At 37.0% G+C, this 18,566-nt stretch overlaps 1 protein-coding gene across 1 annotated transcript in view; it reads left to right on the top strand.

Moving 5' to 3' along the window:
• Positions 1 to 18,566, top strand: part of LOC125226808 (E3 ubiquitin-protein ligase MIB1) — a 273,740-nt gene that overhangs the window by 19,408 nt on the left and 235,766 nt on the right. The gene's annotated exons all lie outside the window — the stretch shown is intronic.

The raw sequence follows: 18,566 nt of genomic DNA, 5'->3' as shown, positions 1-18,566 counted from the left end.
ACGTCGCTTAGGGCGCGTCGCTTGAGGCGTGTCTTACGTCCTTCCTATAGAAATTATACTGAGGAGACGTTTTTTAAATTACACTCGGGCGGCGGGGCGCTGGCGTCTGTTCCGCGTCTATGTCGCGTCGCCTGAGTGTGGGTTGCCGCGTAGCCTTCGCAACCGCTGGAGCAGATTTAAATGTGAGTAATAGTCGGCGGCAGACACCGCTCCATATAGCCGTGAATAAAGGGCGTGACTGTGACCGTAACCATGGCGTCTTACAAGATGATCGAAGGATCATCGGAAACCAGAAGGATTTTCAAGGCTCTTGCCGCCATACAAACAACATTCCTCACTAATCTTAGACGTTTTGAATGATTCACGGTTATTTTCATTAGACTTATATTGACCGGGATATAGACCGTGATTACCTTTTCGATTTTTGTCGAGGTCCCGATATTTCGACGCAGTTGCATGCATCATGATCACGGAAAATCGGGAAATGTTTTACCGTGATCATGATGCATGCGACTGCGGTGTATATCCCGGTCAATATAAGTCTAGTCTTAGACGTGCCTTAATTTCGTCATTACAAAACGTATCCCGCCCTGTCTTTACTTTAATTTGTATGAATTTGAACAGCAAAGAGTTCCAGTATTTCTAACTTTTTTACCAACCCTTCGACTAGATACTTTTCGATTTGCGTCGTTATTTGAAAATCAACATGCATCATAGCCAGCGCCCTAATTGGCGCGCGTTCGTACATACGTGCACTAGTTGACAAGCAGACGAACGATGACATCCAATCCTGTCAAATATCCATATACATATATACATGGGTACAGTTACGTATTGATTTTGACAACTCGTAATTATGCAAATACTAGCTTTTTCCAGCGGCTTCGCTCGCGTTAGAAAGAGATAAAAAGTAGCCTATGTCACTCTCCATCCCTACAACTATCTCCACTTAAGAGGGGGTCGTACGAAATCCTCGAAAAGTGCATTCGGCGTTTAACAAATGCTGCTCACATTTCTAAATTAAATGAAATAAAATAAATGTAGTTATTATCTTAAAGAGTGTGTCTACAACTTTTGACTATTCACAATCTCCAATTATTAACGGTGTAATAACTAAACCCACACAAAGTTGACCTAAAATGAGAAAAACGTATGTCGCCGTTTAGTAAACTTTGTTAAAAAAATTCAATACTCTAGTTATAACATTATGTGATTCTGAAAGCCAGATAAATGGACTACAAGTTTTGAGGTTTTTTATATTTTTCCTCTCAAAGGCAACAAAGAAATTTTACCTTAAATTTAAACTATCGTAAAATTTCCATACATTCGCCATTGCTGTCAGAATTTTCCTTTCGATTAGATGCCGTGAGCGGCTCATCGGAGGCAGACGTGTCGCCGGTCGCTCCGCGTTGACAATTAAATTTGACAAATATTTTGACAGAAAATCGTGTACGTACACGAAAAACCATACCAGTGTAAAACTGTGCTCAAAATAAATAGGGTAAGTCGATAATGTCAGGTGGAGATCCAATCTCATTTAAAGTGTAAAGGTGCATGGCTTGTGAATCAAAAATAAATAAAAATATATCACATTATTAAAGAAAATAACGAACACAACCGAATGAGTATAAATGATTTCATTCTAGTTCGGTTAAATTGAAAAGAGTTTCATGTTTTCTTTTACTCATTGGAATAAATTTTCATTACGCTGGTATTAACAGTACGTCATTTTAAAAATATATATGACAGCACCTACGTCAAATTCTGTCAACCAGGTTGTATGTAAACAATTATAATTTAATTTATTTTTACATATTTAGATACTTATTAATCGATTCTTACTTAGAATAGAAGAAAGGGAAATGCGGGCGGGTATATAAGTACCTATTTATTAAATACAATATTCCGTATGGTGTGCTTCTGGTTCAAATTTTTATATAAAAAAATGTTTTAATTTCATTAAAGATTACCCTGTGCATACCACGAACACGTAAGTAACCGTAAGTTCATCGTTGTTTAGAAAGTAACGCTCGTCTTGAATGGCACTTCTCCATTCAACTAGACCAGATGTTCATGGAACAGTCACCAGCATACGTATATGACTATGAACGGCCGTGACAATATATCCGATTCTCTATAAAGGCCATAAGTATATGACGACATATTCCCGGCAAAAAATTGTGATGCTTCGTGACCGGCAAAAACATAGTCTCTCTTTCTAGCGTCTCGCGAGCGTAGCGTCGGGCCAACTGTATGGAAAAAGACGCCGCGTCGCGTCGGCGCGGCTTAGCCATACAGTTGGCCCGACGCTACGATCGCGAGACGGTAGATGTGGGAGGGTCCTTATTCGTATAAATATCTGATCGGGTCGCTTAAAAATATTTGTTTCCTTATAAAAATCTAAATTACACTCTCACTCGCATAAATATCTATCCAATGTTAAAGCAAATATATATCTTACGGGCTAGAAATCATTAATATGTAATTAAAGTGCAATAACAAACCCTACCTTAGTTGCCTTAGAGCGGTAAATTGTATGAGGTGATTTGACATCTCACGAAACACGATTATATTGTCATTGCATATGTCTGTCTCATCTGTTCTTAAACTATGACAACTAAACTTATTACAAATCTGATATCAGAAGCCTTTTTACAAGCTTTTATTCAACTTGCCTTGTTAGTTTGCGTCAAAACGTAGAAGCTAAATTTGACCCACTTTCCGGTTTCCGATTGAGCTGAAATTTTGCACACATATGTAAATCACGTGACAATGCAATATTATGGTATCATGGAGGTGATCTGATGATGGATCAGAAAGGTGGTCAGAGGAACTCTGTTATGAAACGTCGTATCCCCATTGAGTAAGGGGTTTTTAGAAACATCTCGGAGAGCAAAAGATGATTGTTGAAAGAAAGGTACAGTCGGCTAAGGTAAAGATTGTGCCAAAAATGAATTTTTTGCAAAAAAAAGATTATTATAAATTGGGAGGTGTAATTTTTTATTATCTCTGCATTTCATTGAGAAGAAAAACCGGCCAAGAGCGCGTCGGGTCACGGTCAGTGTAGGGTTCCGTAGTTCCAGGGAAAATAATATATTTAGTTATGGGCATGAAAATGTCTGTCAAAGTTGGCATTTAAATTTATTGTATTATTTACTCATTTTAACTTTATTTTTGTGTAAAATTTTGCTCAGAATTTGTTCGTTATCCTTTTGAATGTAGTGTATACCTACACTTCTAAAGTTTATGTTCCATACATACTTACTACAATTTTCTTTTCATTGACAGACGATTTCAATTTCAATTTCAATTTGATGGATAAATATCTGCGGCCTGAGGGGTGAATAGGATCAGGAATGGGGGGAATCGGGTCGCAAAGGGCGTGAATAGGTGTACTAAGGGGGTGATTAGGGTCGGAAGAGGGGTGAATTGGGATGTGTGGTCAATGGTTGTCAAATTGTATAAAAGATATATAATGAATGACCTCTCTGTATATGGATGCAATTTATAAGTCAATGTATTGCTTCGTAGTTAGACTAGATACAAGAAATCAACATTTAGAAATGTTAATTACACTTCTGTCAACCTCCACGTTTCACCCATGATTGCTATAATATAAATGGATTACTTTAAAATAAAAATCATAAGTATGAAACTATACAACTATGGAAGAAATAAAATTATTTTTTAACTTCTGATTAGCAGAAACGTCTGCAATCGATGCCACTAGGCTTAGAATAAATTTAAAAGTGGAAAATGTCTGCCTTGGGTGAGACTTGAACTCCAACTTGAACTTGTATCCAGAGGCCGTGAGTTCAAGTCTCACCCAAGGCAGACATTTTCCACTTTTAAATTTAAAATTATTTTATTGAATAATTTTTGATTTGTTCTTTTTCAAGTTTATATAAATAATAAATTCTCAATTCGCTCAAAGGTTGAAAGAGACACCTTATAAGGATAAGTTCGCCTTTGTACACCATAACTATATTGTATTTATATGTCCTAACTTGTCTTATGTACAATAAAGTGTTCACATACATACATACATAAATTGAAAAAGATATCATACACGAAAGAAAAAACGACAAGGCCTACTGATGGCCGAGCCGGGAATCGAACCCGGGTCTTCAGCTTACGCAGCTAACGTCATTACCACTAGGCCACCCGCCCGCCGTGTGGTACCCAACGAAATTTCTCTAGTGTATATTATCTCTGATAGGCACATTTTGACCACCTCGTATATGAATCTTATAAGATCCATTTGCACCAACCACTTAACTCAGGGTTAGTGGGCTGTCAACTGTCAAATTCCATGTAAAATAGTGGGTTAACCCTCAGGTTAATCCTCCATCTTCGTTGGTGCAAGTGGCACTTAGAGGATTACGGTATCGCGAGAGACATGGCGGGTTCGATTCCCGGCTCAGCCACCAGGGGGCCTTGTCGTTCTTACTTTCGTGCGTGATATCTATTTCAATGTATAAGCATGAAAACGGTTATGACTTTATTTTCAAATAAGTAATTTTTACTGATAAACTTTTTTTGGCATTTAATTTTGTAAGGTATGCTCCCAGCCGAAGATCAGCGCTGATGAAGAGGCACCAAAGAAAACACGTCCGTTCCATACAAGATTTATTAGCAGAGAGCGAAAATATAAACCTACCCACAATCAGTCGGTGCCTATAATTACTAAACTACCCACATATGTCACAAATTTATTTCAAAAAAACTTAATGTCATTATCAGTTTGCCGTTAATATTTGTGGGGTTTGAAATTGGACCAGAAGTGATATTAAAAAAAAACTATACATTTATAACCTTTTGAATTTTGGAAGTCGGTTAAAAAATCTGGCCAAATTAGAATCTTTTTTCGCAAAATTGTAAAACTAAATTATCTTTACTAGTTACCTCTAAAATACCAAATGAAATGACGTCTATTGCGACTTAAGTAGTTTGCATAAATTAGTAACCCAATTCCATCGCCCAATTCATCTAGAGACGGCGCTGCAATTTGAGCTACTTAGTACATCGTTTTCTAAAGATTTTGGGTACATGGGGTCGGAACAGGTATGAACTACCGTAATTTGTGCTGAATAGGACCAAAACCGACTTTTGAACGTCGATAGCACTTTTTTATATGTTCCATGCTAATTTTTTACACAAAAAATCTTCCAGCGGTGTGAACTTCGGTTTGTCTTTGAAAATATGTCGTTTTATTTAGTAATTTTCGCTCACCCTAACGTTGGGGTGAATAGGGAAAAGTGCTAGAGTTGACCCTTTTGGTACTCACCAAGTCGGTTATGTATTAATAAAATAAATTTATCGAAATCTACAGATATGATAACCTTAAACCAACCTTTATAAATGGTGCTCTGACGCAGTGAACAAGTAAGTATGGTCGTGGGCAGTGCGGATAACGTGTTAAAATATAAGCATAGTTTGTTGCTATTTTTCATGTTTAAATAACTTCTAAACTAACGTAGTGGTATTCAAGTAAAAGGTTCACAGTGAATATTAAGTAGCTTGCCAGAAATGTGTTTCTGCTTAGCTATCTACCATTGTAAGTATTGAGTTTTGTATCATAAAGTCAAACTAGGCATTTATTACTAATGATTTACTCTGTGGGGTGCCTTTGATCACTTGCATGGGGTAACATTGACCATAATGACACATAGTTGATTATTGTCTGATTATGTCACGGTACTTGTTGAGTTGAGGCAGATAATTTGATCTCTTCGTGTGATAAATATTGAAACAATTACAAATAAAGTTGGTTTTTCGAAGATGGTAGGTAATTTTTATTTTTGATCAAAGTAACCCCAAAATAGCGTTAAAGAGTTCTAATATTTGACTGTGCGAACCGTTTTTTTATCTTTTCTTGAGATAAAATACTTTTGCAAGGGGTTACATTCGATTACCATTTTAAAAAAACATAGGGTATCAAAGTAACCCCAATGTCAGTTTAAGTTTGATCTCATAGTTTTTTTTTCTGCATACATTATTTTGTTACTTTTCTAGATTTTTAGCAGGAAAAGACTGAAAAAGTTGATGGCCCCATTTTTTTTCTTTCTTTACATTTAATGGATAAAAATACCCATTAAATGTAGAAGCTAGCTATAGCTACCCATTACATGTAGAAGCTAGAGAAGTTTAAATTCCCAAATTGGTCAATGTAACCCCAGTTTACGGTAGACACCGTGAATCTATTCTAATAATTCTTTTTTTATTTGAAAGAAAAATCGTTACGATACTAAAATATGCAATCTAAGATAAAAATGCTTTTCATATATAGTTACAAACTTAGTTCAGAATTTTTTTTCGTTCAACTTTTATAAATTTGTTTACCTATCAAGTTAAAAATAATTTTCCTAGAAAGTTTTTATAAAGTCCTGCTTTTGAGATTTTTTCATATTTGAGAAAACAGCCCTTATTGCCTGAAATACGGCAGTGATATTGACATTGACATTTGCTTTTTCGTATTTTGACTGCACTGTTGTATTTTTTGCCATGCTAATTTGAACCTTATCTCTGAGCGATGTTTTTTAATTTTCAGTCACGTCACAGATGTTTATGACATAACATCTAGGTATTTAGCCATTTAAAAGAAACTACAAGGGACTTTACAGACGTGGCGACTGCAACTGGTACAGGGCCTAAGCTATAATTTAAAATTATATTGTGATTTTTATATGTTTTTTTGTGTTTTATTTATTACTAAGTATGAGTTTCAACATTTTCAACTCAAGAAACTGAAATTTAGAGAAGAGACTCGGAAATTGGGTAAGATAAAGAGTCTGATGCAGATGGCGATGGCGGTATTGGGATAAGATAAGATATGCGTCGATATTCCCTGTCTTTCTTTGTGTCTCTGACTTGACTGCTGCTAGCTGTACTCTATTCATTAGGTTTTTATTTTATACACCTACTTTATTTTGTATCAAACTAAATGATAAAAAACCCAACGACCAAAAAGAATAAAGAAAATATCTGATAGTCTTTAATACAACCCGCATATACGTAATGCACAGCACAGGCCTCTGAAGACCTGCAGGGCAATCATAGTCGCGCGATAAATGATAAAACATCGGACCGTCCCTATTGCACTTACAAATAGTGCGATAGGGCTGAATGTTTTATCATTTATCACGCGACCATAATTGTCTGCCTGGAGGTATCGGCCTTCACATACGACTTTGAATAATGTTTGCGGGGATAGGCAGGCTGACGATTTTTAATCTAAGTAAGTATAGAAAAGTAACGCAAAATGAAGTGCAAAGTAATTTGAAAGACACCTAGATAAACAATCAACTGAGTAAGGAACGTTATCTACATATTTAGGTAGGTAAATTTAAGTCACATGAGACATGAACAGAGAAGGAAAGCTAGATGATGCGAACTTTTTATCTGTCTTCTTGTATGCTACCTTTTTTACAGTTTAATTTCTCAAAGGAGGTAAGTAGTTGACTACAAACTCAAAATAACACTCTTGAAAAAAATTAAGGGTCACTGACCTTTCACAGTAAATTGAGGTAGTGTGAGTGAAGGGTGTTTGTGTGTGTAATGGGGTAATTTGACAGATTCTGAAAATTCTCCCTGCTCTACCCCCTCTTAAAAACACGTCACTTCGTAGCTCCGTTTTGCCTTGAAAGACGGACAAACAAACAGACACACACACTTTCCCATTCTAAATTAATTTTTATTAAGCAGAAACGTCTGCTAACGATTCTAAACATTTTTATATTAAAGGAAAAAATGGAAAAATTTACGCTTCCGGCGGGACTTGAACCCGCACCATTTGCGCGCTTTGTAGCGACTGACTAGTCGCTAGCTTTGCACAGCCTAGAACAGTATAAAGTGACTATTGTCCCGGAGCTGTTAGTTCACATTTTTGACACATGACAGCGTCCACAAAATGTAAACTGGCGCGACCAAATGAAATTTTGAATAAAATCCTGTATTAATATTTAAAAAAATTAAGTACTTAAAAACAATATATCGCTTACTTTAAACATAATCTAACACATGTTACATTTTTGCGGATCTTCGTTAATGAGTGTTTTACGAGATTAATTTATTACGCAGGATTTACTTATCATGTCATTTATGATTCATTTTTATTTTTAAACTAGTGCTGTGGCAGAGTCTGTCATTTCGATCAAATGACATTTCAGTAAGTTGATAGAAATCGTATATTTGTTTAAGCGCCTCCTTGTAAAAACGACGAGGTGTTATAAGTTTGACGTTTCTGTCTGTCTGTGGCATCGTAGCTCCCGAACGGATGAACCGATTTAGATTTAGTTGTTTTTTGTTTGAAAGCTGAGTTAGTCGGGAGTGTTCTTAGCCATGTTTCATGAAAATCGGTCCACTATGTCGGGTTTTTTTTTTAAATTTTAATTTTGTGGTTAGGTTATCATAGAAATGTAATTAATGATATTGGCAAATTTTGTAATTCCTGCAAATTATCTTAGTCCGATATTATTATGGCTTCTTGGATATCAGTAAAATAGTACTTGTATAAGTCTGAACCTCAAATTGCTTTATTAAACTATAGCTCCTTTTATAATTGACGCGCGTTCTGTTGCTGCCTACGTACGTTCAACCAATTGGAACCCTAGGCCGCTGTAGAACTATACCAGGGGCGGCTCACTTCGCGATTCTATCGCCGCGCTACAAGTACATGTCAGCGGCCGCGAGTTCGTGGCCCATTCATTGGCGACGACCTTCGCGCGGTGCAATAAAATTCAATGTTGGCTGCTCGCGTGCGGTCCGTTTGTTAATGTAGGTAAGAATTTTGAATGGCGGCATTTTGTGAACATTAAAGGAGTGAGCCTTCTGTACTTGTACTATTATATATTCTGTGACTATACTCTGTCAAACAAGTCTGTTAGTAAATAAGAACAAAGAAAACTATAGGTATCCTTTTCTCTAGCACCCTAAAGAAAAGGATGCATATAGTTTTCTTTGTTCTTATTTACTGACAGACTTGTTTGACAGAGTATATGTCATATCACAAATTAAGAACCAAGTTAACAACGCACTTTGGCAGCAATATTTTCTGTATAAATAAATGTTATAAAATATAGACAATCTTAAATTATTTATCTCCACATATACTTCCCCTAGCAAGCTTATTTCGGCACCGTTTTAATTATTTTCATTTTCAGTATTTTTTTCTATTATTATCACTTGTGTCCTTAATTTTGTACAGCCGGAGCTTTAAGTTTTATTCACCAGTAAGGCACAGCGTGATAATATGTGACGTAAGAAATCAGATTGTAAGAAATCTCTTACTGCTTGTCATTTTGACATGGTTGTAGAGTGGCCTAGGGTTCCACCACATTGGTTGACTATACGTTCAGATTTAATAAGCCGTACGATATGGTATGTCAAATTATATACTGCAAAAAAGTAAAGTATTTGGTTAAGAGGTTACCTTCGTGATTATATCATTTTTGATGATTTGTTATTTATTACCCATTATTACCCATACTTAGTTATTTATACTATAAATGGGCTTACTCATGGCCACATACTAGCCGAAGCGCAGACGTGCCCTACGATAGTGCGATCTCAAAAGGTAAAAGTAAATACATAATATACTTTTTGATTTATTGGTATAAATCGCCTAACATAAGATTATTTAATTTTATTCAACTTCACTGCCGTTAATTTGCAAGCTTATCATTTGTCCAAAGCAGCTTATGCCTATAAAGTTTTTCCCAAGGGCGCAAACCGAACTAAATTAAACCTGAGGCCGGATTAATTACTGTAACTGCCTCGTTCTATATATTTTTATAAAGGGATCTAAAAAATAATAATAATATAATAATAAAATTATTTATTTCGAATATTACATTCATAGTTGTTGTAAAACAATAAAAAATATAAAATACTGTACAATTAAATTAAATTAAATTAAAAATATACTACTTACATGTTATTTACCGTTTGCGTTCGTGCGTCTATTATTACTATTAGGTAACACTACGAAATAGTACATTACACGAATCGACACGAGTTACGAATTTCCTCTACGCACTTGTATTGAACGACGTTTTTCAGTTCATTATGTCCCTTTGTTTCGATTTTGGCGCATAAAGTAAAAAAATCTGCTAAATAGTTCATTTTTTTGAGGTCGAAACTTCAGACGGCCGCCTGTACTGAAAAATGTTGTACGATACACGTGCGAAAAGGAAATTCGGAACTTGTATCACTATAAACTGAAATAGATACCATACACTAAAGAAGAAAAAGCGATCAAGCCCACTGGTGGCGAAGCCGGGAATCGAACCCGGGTCTAAATTATAGGAGGATTATAGGAGGTGCAAGCACAAATTGCTCGCCCTTAGAGTTGGTCAAAGGCGCCTAGGCTTCAGAGATAACATACACTAGAGAAATTTCGACGGGTACCTCGGCGGTCGGGGTGGTGTAAGGCACTGGTCCCACCGCGAGCTAGTAAGCTATGAGCTATCGGCTATAAAAACGAACAAAAGATGTTCGAGAACATCGTGTGCAATGCGCGCTGCAACGTAGACGCATTGATGTATTTAATATTTAAATATAAATTGTGAATTGGCGCGGCGCGGCCGCCGCTAGTAAATAGACACGATGGGTGATTCTCAGCAGAATAAACCTATTGTGAACGAGTTCCTCGCTTTTCTTCAACGCAAAAACAAGCTGGTGCTGGAAGGAGCGATGGATGCGAAGACGGCTGTCCAGATGAATTCGCGTGCGTCGAGTTTCACCATCGATGACATCTGTGAAGCTAAGCAAGTGCTGTGCCAGTCCCTTGGGATTGCCGGCACCTATGTTCCACACCGACGAGGGGATGAAAACGGACAGAAGACCCTTGAAGATATAAAGAAAATCCTCAGGGAGAATCAAGACCGGATTCCGGAGTTCGTGGCGACGGCGTCGTGTATTCCGGAAAATCTCGACATTAGCAGCTTGTTTAAGGAAATCGAGGTCCTTAAAACAAGTTTAGCCGAAATGAGTAGCAAATTTGAAGCCAGCCTTATTACCATTGCTGATTTACGCAACGAAATAGCATGTTTGCGGAATGTCCCAACTCAGCCGGCCGCTTCAAATTTCGAACGTGACTCGCGACCTGACACACGTGTCAAGTCAGTTCGATTACCTGTTGACGCTGTAAAAAGTGTCGCAAGCGCCGCCCTGCCGCCCGCGCGCCCTCCGCGCGTGCAGCCGCCTGCCCCTTCGAGCTTACGTCAGCGTTCATACGCTAGCGTCACCGGCCGGCAGCCAGCAGCTGACCGGGTCAGCATTCCTTCTAAGAAATGTGAATCACGGGCTCTTTTTAAGGAGAAGTCCTCCCGCACCAATGTAGATACGGAGGGATTCACATTGGTGGAAAGGAAAAGCAAGGCGCGTAGGGCGCCTCGTAAGACTGTGAGTGGCACTGCGGATCCGGGTAATTCTGGTCTTCGGGTCGCCACACCAAGTAAGCCGCTCTACGTGTCTCGCCTGCATTACTCCACCGTGGCCGACGAAGTGGTGGAGTACGTTCGCCGGAAGACTGGCTTCACGCTGAGGGTGCAGCAGCTGCAGTCGCGCCGCTACGTGCACTTCAGCTCGTTCGTTGTGCGCGTGCCGAGGCCGCTGCAGGACACCATCGCGAGTGCAGACTTCTGGCCGAAGGGTGTAGTCTTTCGACGGTTCCGGGGCAACCTGCCGAATTCTACGCCCGGACAGACGACGCAACGAAGCCTCGACGTTACGTTGTCACCTAAATCTATATGACGTTTCTTACTTTTATGTGTTTATTTTTTATGCTCTTATGTATTTTTTTAGTTACCCAGTGCTTTGGTTTTTACTGTCATACTGTGTAACATATTTGAAATAAAAAAAAAAAATAAAAAAATAAAAAAAAAAGATAATCACTCCCGTGTAAATAAAAGAGACACGGCGATCAATATCGCCGTGTCTCTTTTATTTGCACGGGAGTGCTTATCTTTTGTTCGTTTTTATAGCCGATAGCTCATAGCTTACTAGCTCGCGGTGGGACCAGTGCCTAATGGTTTGAGCATGTCAGCCGCGATAGCTGGATACCCGGGTTCGAGTCCCGGCTTCACCACCAGTGGGCTTGATCGCTTTTTCTTTAGTGTATGGTATCTATTTCAGGTTATCATTTATATATAGTAGTGTTACTACTAAAAAAATAAATCAAAAAAATATTTAATAAAATAATTTGATTTGTTCCCTACGTTGCCCAGTTCACGCGTACGATTGAACTAGCATTCGATTGATAATGTTGTAGGTAAGCAAGCATACGGCGCGCCCACCCTAAGCAAATTTTAACAAGTAAATAATGTCTCAATTACCTTAGGCAAATATCAAGTTCATGTTACAGCGAAGTTTACTTATAAAATAATTGAAGGCATGTTTACAAAAACAACATAACTAACATTTTTTGCGGAATTGAGTTTTTGGTATCATAGCATTCGTCTAAGCAGGATCTATACGTAGAGCAAAAGATAGTGTCCAAAAATGACCCCAATTGTCCACACTCAGTCCCCAAAAATATACCCATTTTGCAAAAACTACATATCTACATTGTTTTTTACAAAAATAACATAACTGTATATCGTTCACGTAAAAAACTTAATTTTCAATAAAATATATACAAACTCTTTTTAGTTTACGTAACGTTTTAGGTTATGTAACTGGCAAATAAGTGTACGATTGTAAAAAAATGGAAACAAAACTATCGCGTTTGATGTACGTAACCTATCCAGAAGTTTCTTTCACATCTTAAAAATGAGTGGAAATAACATTTCATCCCCAGAATCGTTGAAAAGTCTTACCCTAAATAATATTGCTAAAATTTTAAATGATGTCGTGCTTATGAGTCTTCACTTAATCCTCACAAAGTAGGCGACTTGAGAAAATTGATGCAGTTTTTGGTCAAACCATCGAGCCATCAATTCTACCAATCAATTTTGTATAATACGTGTCAAGAATCGTCGTCTCTGGAGGTAGATAACGATGACAACAGCAGCGGATGTGAAGATTAAAGTAGATCCACTAGTTTAGTAAGATAAATGATAGAATACAAAACATAATTTCTATAGAAACTTGTTTTATTTTCTAACAAAAAGAACATAACTAACAAAATTTTACAAAAACAGCATAACTGACGAACTTATTTTTCATATTTTTTCCAAAAATAATTGTCTTTGAGATGTGTAATCGTGTGTTTCGGAACTAATGGCCACTTACTTAAATAACGTATACAACGTTTATGTCCAATAGCTAATATATAAGAAGACATTTAGTTTTTTTCGTTTCCTGTAAATTCATGTCTAGTGTAGTTATGTTGTTTTTGTAAACATGCCTTCAATTATAACGAATTGTTATAATTTTATTAATAAAGCTTGGGCGAAATAGTGCATTGCGTAAAAAGGAAGTTCGAAACGAGTGGCGATAAATTAAAAGACGACCGAAGTGCGAGAAGTGGTTCATTATATGCCAGGTCGAAACTTCGGAGGCTCATCTGTACTGAAAAACGTCGTACGATACACGTGCGAAAAGGAAATTCGTAACTCATGTCGATTTAAAACACTCCCTTCGGTCGTGTTTTAATTTATCGCCATTCGTTTCGAACTTCCTATTTTACGCACTTGTATCGTAATGTACTATTACTGTCTATTCTCCTATCGGTTAAATTTTTTAAATAACCTGTCGTAAAATCGTGAGTGCAGTTTAAATATGTTTTTATTAAAAAATGTAATTAGCGAAGCTGTAGAAGGCGACAGATTTGCCACACAGCTATTTAGTAGTTATTCTTACATGCAAAATACTTACCTACCTCACTTGTATAATGCGTGTAAACTTCATATTCCACAGCAGTTCATTATTTCTAACTATCAAACTGGCTGCCTAATTAGAACCGGCCTATTATTTGTGCAAAACAAATTAAAATCCAATCAGCCTATCTAACTCGTGAGTTATTGCCTAAGCGAGGGCTGTGATTTATTGAATCAACAATATTACGCGCGAATGTGAATTTGAATAAGAGTATAGAAATTGTAACTTCGACGTAAAGGCAAATGGGAAAGTGTGTGTGTCTGTTTGTTTGTCCGTCTTTCACGGCAAATGTAGAGATAGTTGAAGGGATGGAGAGTGACATAGGCTACTTTTTGTCTCTTTCTAACGCGAGCAAAGCCGCGGGCAAATGCTAGTAATAACATAATGGAAAACATTTTTATCTAGGCATATATACTCGTATTATATAACCATAGCTATGCCTCTATTTGCGACATTTTTCGATTTGCAATTTGATTGTATGGTAAGGACAGAATAACGTCTGTGACCGATGCACCGGGCACAGGCAGGCAAGTATGGTCGAAGGATAAATGAAAAAACATCAGGCCGCCCCTATCGCACTATTTGTAAGAGCGATAGGGACGGCCCGATGTTTTATCGACCATGATTGCCTGCCAGGATCGATTAGCGTGGAGAGCACTTGTGAAGAGTGTCCACAGGTACGACGACGAAGAAAAAGAATAATTTCAAATCAAGAAAAAAAATCAAACATAGGGACATACGAGTATATAGCTGTGGTCTGTGGTCAATATGCATCTATTTGTGTCAGACTTTTTCAGGGAGGAAAATGCAGTTTACAGTAGCGTTTGAGTTTATCGCGAACACACAGACACGCAGACAGATGCGGCAGGCGACTTTGTTTTACTTTGGTCAAGGTGTTAGTGTCGCAGCTTACAGTTTTAAAAGGGTCCACTTTTGTCTTAAATTTATTCGGTTAGTTAACACAATCAGCCACAGAAGTAGCTAAGCGGTTGAAAGGGTTAAATGATTAGCACTTTACGCTCTCTCTTATTTCCATAATAACAGACTTTTGCTAAGATAATTTTGAACACTTCGTTCGCCTTTACGCTAGAGTCGGACTCTATGCTAACTGAATTTTATAGAACATAGTGAAACCGAGTGATTATAATTCATAGAAATTAGACACTCATGAAGACGTTGCCATTCTTTGTGATTCCAAAAGCCATATTTAAAATTGCAAACGGGACTTAGGGCCAGTTGCAGACACATTTGACAGACACATCATCGTCACGCAGCAGACGTCTATGGAACTTCCCATACAATAAAAATTAACGAAAGCTTTAACGATGACAGACGGTTTGATGCAACTGGCCCTTAATCGCGTATTATTATGTTTTTAACACTGACCTCCGACGTTTCAAGGACGGCATTGTCCCCGTGGTCTCCTAGCAGATTGTATTAATTAGATATTTTCTCTCTTCTAGCTGTACCAGTTTTTAAATAATGAAATGAAAATGAAATGAAAATGAAAATGAAATATTTATTTTTCAAGTAGGCATATTACAATGCGCATATGAACGTCAAATAAAGCTACGCCGGCTCTAACCCTACGCCTCAGCGTCGAGAAGATTTCAGTCCCCCCTCAGTTGGGAGGGGGGTATCCACTATGGGACCGGCAAGAAACTCGGCGGGCAACTTCTTTTCAAAACATTACATCTTATAATTAACATGCATTAAATAACAACATACAATTTAACATGCAAAAGTATTCATCAAAGAATATGAACAGACTAGGTACTCTATGGAAATCAATTTCAATAAATTATATTATTGCTTAATAATACGTCGTTCTTCTTCAGAGAAAATATATCAAATTGTCATAGAAGAAAAAGATAATATGAATCTCAATATCATTAAATATGTAATTTACCTACACAACATAAAATATAAAATATTTGATGTGCTTTCTTATCTGAACTGTGTCCTCTATACATAATACAATTATTTTAATTGCTATTCGTTTTTTGTAGTTTCTGGTTCGGGCCATGCATGTTTGTCTGTCAAATAGTCCTCGACTCTGTAATAAGCCTTTAACATCAATGATTTTTTTAAGTAGTTCTTAAGAGCTGGGAGGGGTAATCTCAAAGCAGTGTCAGGTAACTTATTATAAAAATGAATGCATTGCCCAACAAATGACTTCTGTACTTTACGGACACGAAACTTCTTTATGGCAAGCTTATTTTTGTTTCTAGTGTTATAATTATGGATATCAGAATTCTTAGTGAAACAGTCTAAATTCTTAACAACATAAATTATACTATCATAAATGTATTGGGAAGCTACAGTTAAGATATTAATTTCTTTGAAGAGTTCTCTTACTGATTCACGTGTTCCTAAGTTGTAAATAGAACGAATGGCTCTCTTTTGTAATACAAAGATAGTCTGTATGTCAGCTGCTTTGCCCCAAACCAGAATACCGTATGACATTACACTGTGAAAATAACTATGATACACTAGGCGAGCTGTCTCAACATTAGTCAGTTGCCTGATTCTCCTAACGGCGTATGCGGCTGAACTTAATTTGCTTGCTAGTTTCTTTATATGAGGACTCCATTGTAGATTTTTGTCCAATGTTAAACCAAGAAACAGTGTTGTATCTACCATCTCTAAGCATTCATCATTCAAAAGTATTTTTGTATCGATTGGTTTAACATTCGGCAGAGAAAATCGAATACATTTGGTTTTCTTAGAATTAAGAAGTAAATTGTTGACAGTAAACCACTGCAGTACATCAGCTAACGTGCTATTAATTACATTGTAATCCGTAGATTTTCGGTCAACATTAAAAAGCAGTGATGTATCATCAGCAAAAAGTACTATTTCACAAAAGTTTTTCACTATACATGGCAAATCATTTATATAAACCAAAAACAGGAATGGACCTAAAATTGAGCCTTGTGGCACTCCTAATTGGACTACAGTCCCGCTAGAGCGAGTTTTGTTAACAACTACTGTTTGTGTTCTATTGCTAAGGTAAGAAGACATAAAGTTTAGGGCATTTATAGACAAACCATAGTGTTCTAATTTCAAAATGAGCGTTCCATGATCCACACAATCAAAGGCTTTTGAAAGATCACAAAATATGCCAATTGCATCACAAGAATTTTCCCAAAAATTATATATATGTTTAATGAGTACCGAAGCAGCATCGGTCGTGGAACGGCCCCTTGTGAAACCGAACTGTTTGCTTGTAAGTAATCTATGTCTGTTGAAGTGTCCCAGTAGATCATTTAACATTAGCTTCTCAAAGACTTTACTTAGTACAGGAAGTATTGATATGGGACGGAAATTGGTTATATCACTCGAATCACCCGATTTAAAAAGCGGTATGACTTTGCTACATTTCATAAGATCTGGAAAGGTGCCTTGTGAAATTGAAATATTATATATTACGGCCAAGTAAGGTGCTATTATATCTATGACATGACTAATTACTTTAACTGATGTTCCCCATAAGTCTTCCGTTTTCTTTAAATTGAGTGACTTGAATGTTTTAACAATATTTACAGAGTCTACTTGACTAAATTCAAATGAATTATTACATTTCTTAACATTAGCACAAAGTAATGAATGGGCTTGAGCCGCAGAAGAATGTAAACATTTTGTGGTGTTAACGGCTATATTTGAGAAATAATCTTCGAATGCCGAGGCAACATCGCTGTTCGACACTATTTGTTGATTATCTGATACAATGTTGACTTGACAATCGCGTGATTTACATTTACCAGCTTCTTTATTTATAATACTCCAAGTTGTTTTCACTTTGTTGTCCGACACTTTCAATTTAGAACTAATAAAGTTTTTCTTGGCAGTTAAACACACTTTCTTGAAGATTCTTGAGTAGTTTAATATGTGTAAAAATCGTGTACCTAAGTTTAAATCAGTGTTTCCAAAAGTCATGTCTGGGTATTTTTGTCCGACTGGTTTCGATACGTTCAACTTTTAGAATAGAATAGAATAGAATATACTTTATTTAACATCAAATTGGACAAATACAAGGTAGAGGTACATACAACACAAACTAGATGCTAAATGGGATCCCACTCAGCATGTTGCCACGGCAAGCCGCCACTTTAGCCAGAGTAATAAGGAATGACCGCGGACTTTTGTAACGTTGATTACTTTCGTTTGAATCGTATGTAATCTGTCGTGAGTATCGCAGAAATGTTATCACACCCTGTTAGGCGTGTCGGCGTCACGGACTACACTTACAGCGAGTAGACTCCGCTATAAAAATGTTAGTAAGCTATATATACGTTTTTATACTGGTATAACATTACTACTCAAGTCCCAAATTGTTTTTTTTTTTGTTTTGACTTTACAAACTCATTTATTCAGGGTTAAAAAAATACAATAAAAAAAAACCCCAAACCCAAATGCATGTGACACTATAATTTGCTACAGTTGACAATTAACCAATTCGCCGCCCCATGCATTGCATACGCGTATGCATCGTTTTACTAACTAAGTACATAATATATTTCTTGCACATGATTTCCGCGAGAGTATGTCGTCGCCGGGAGATATATCACACGTCTTCTTCTAATTGTTTAATGACATATTTAAGGACGACAACGCGGCAACATAGTCTCGCGCTAACCTTGCTGTGTATTAATTTGTGTTATTACTATTTATTATGAATTAAGCAGACTATTGGAAAAGGCAGATACTTTTGTGGCATGGACTGTAAACGCATACGGGCATTT

This window comes from Leguminivora glycinivorella, chromosome 6, assembly GCF_023078275.1.
Source record: "Leguminivora glycinivorella isolate SPB_JAAS2020 chromosome 6, LegGlyc_1.1, whole genome shotgun sequence".
NCBI classification, from domain to species: domain Eukaryota; kingdom Metazoa; phylum Arthropoda; class Insecta; order Lepidoptera; family Tortricidae; genus Leguminivora; species Leguminivora glycinivorella.
Note: the sequence above shows the minus strand (reverse complement) of the source record. Positions and strands in the feature narration are given on the sequence as shown.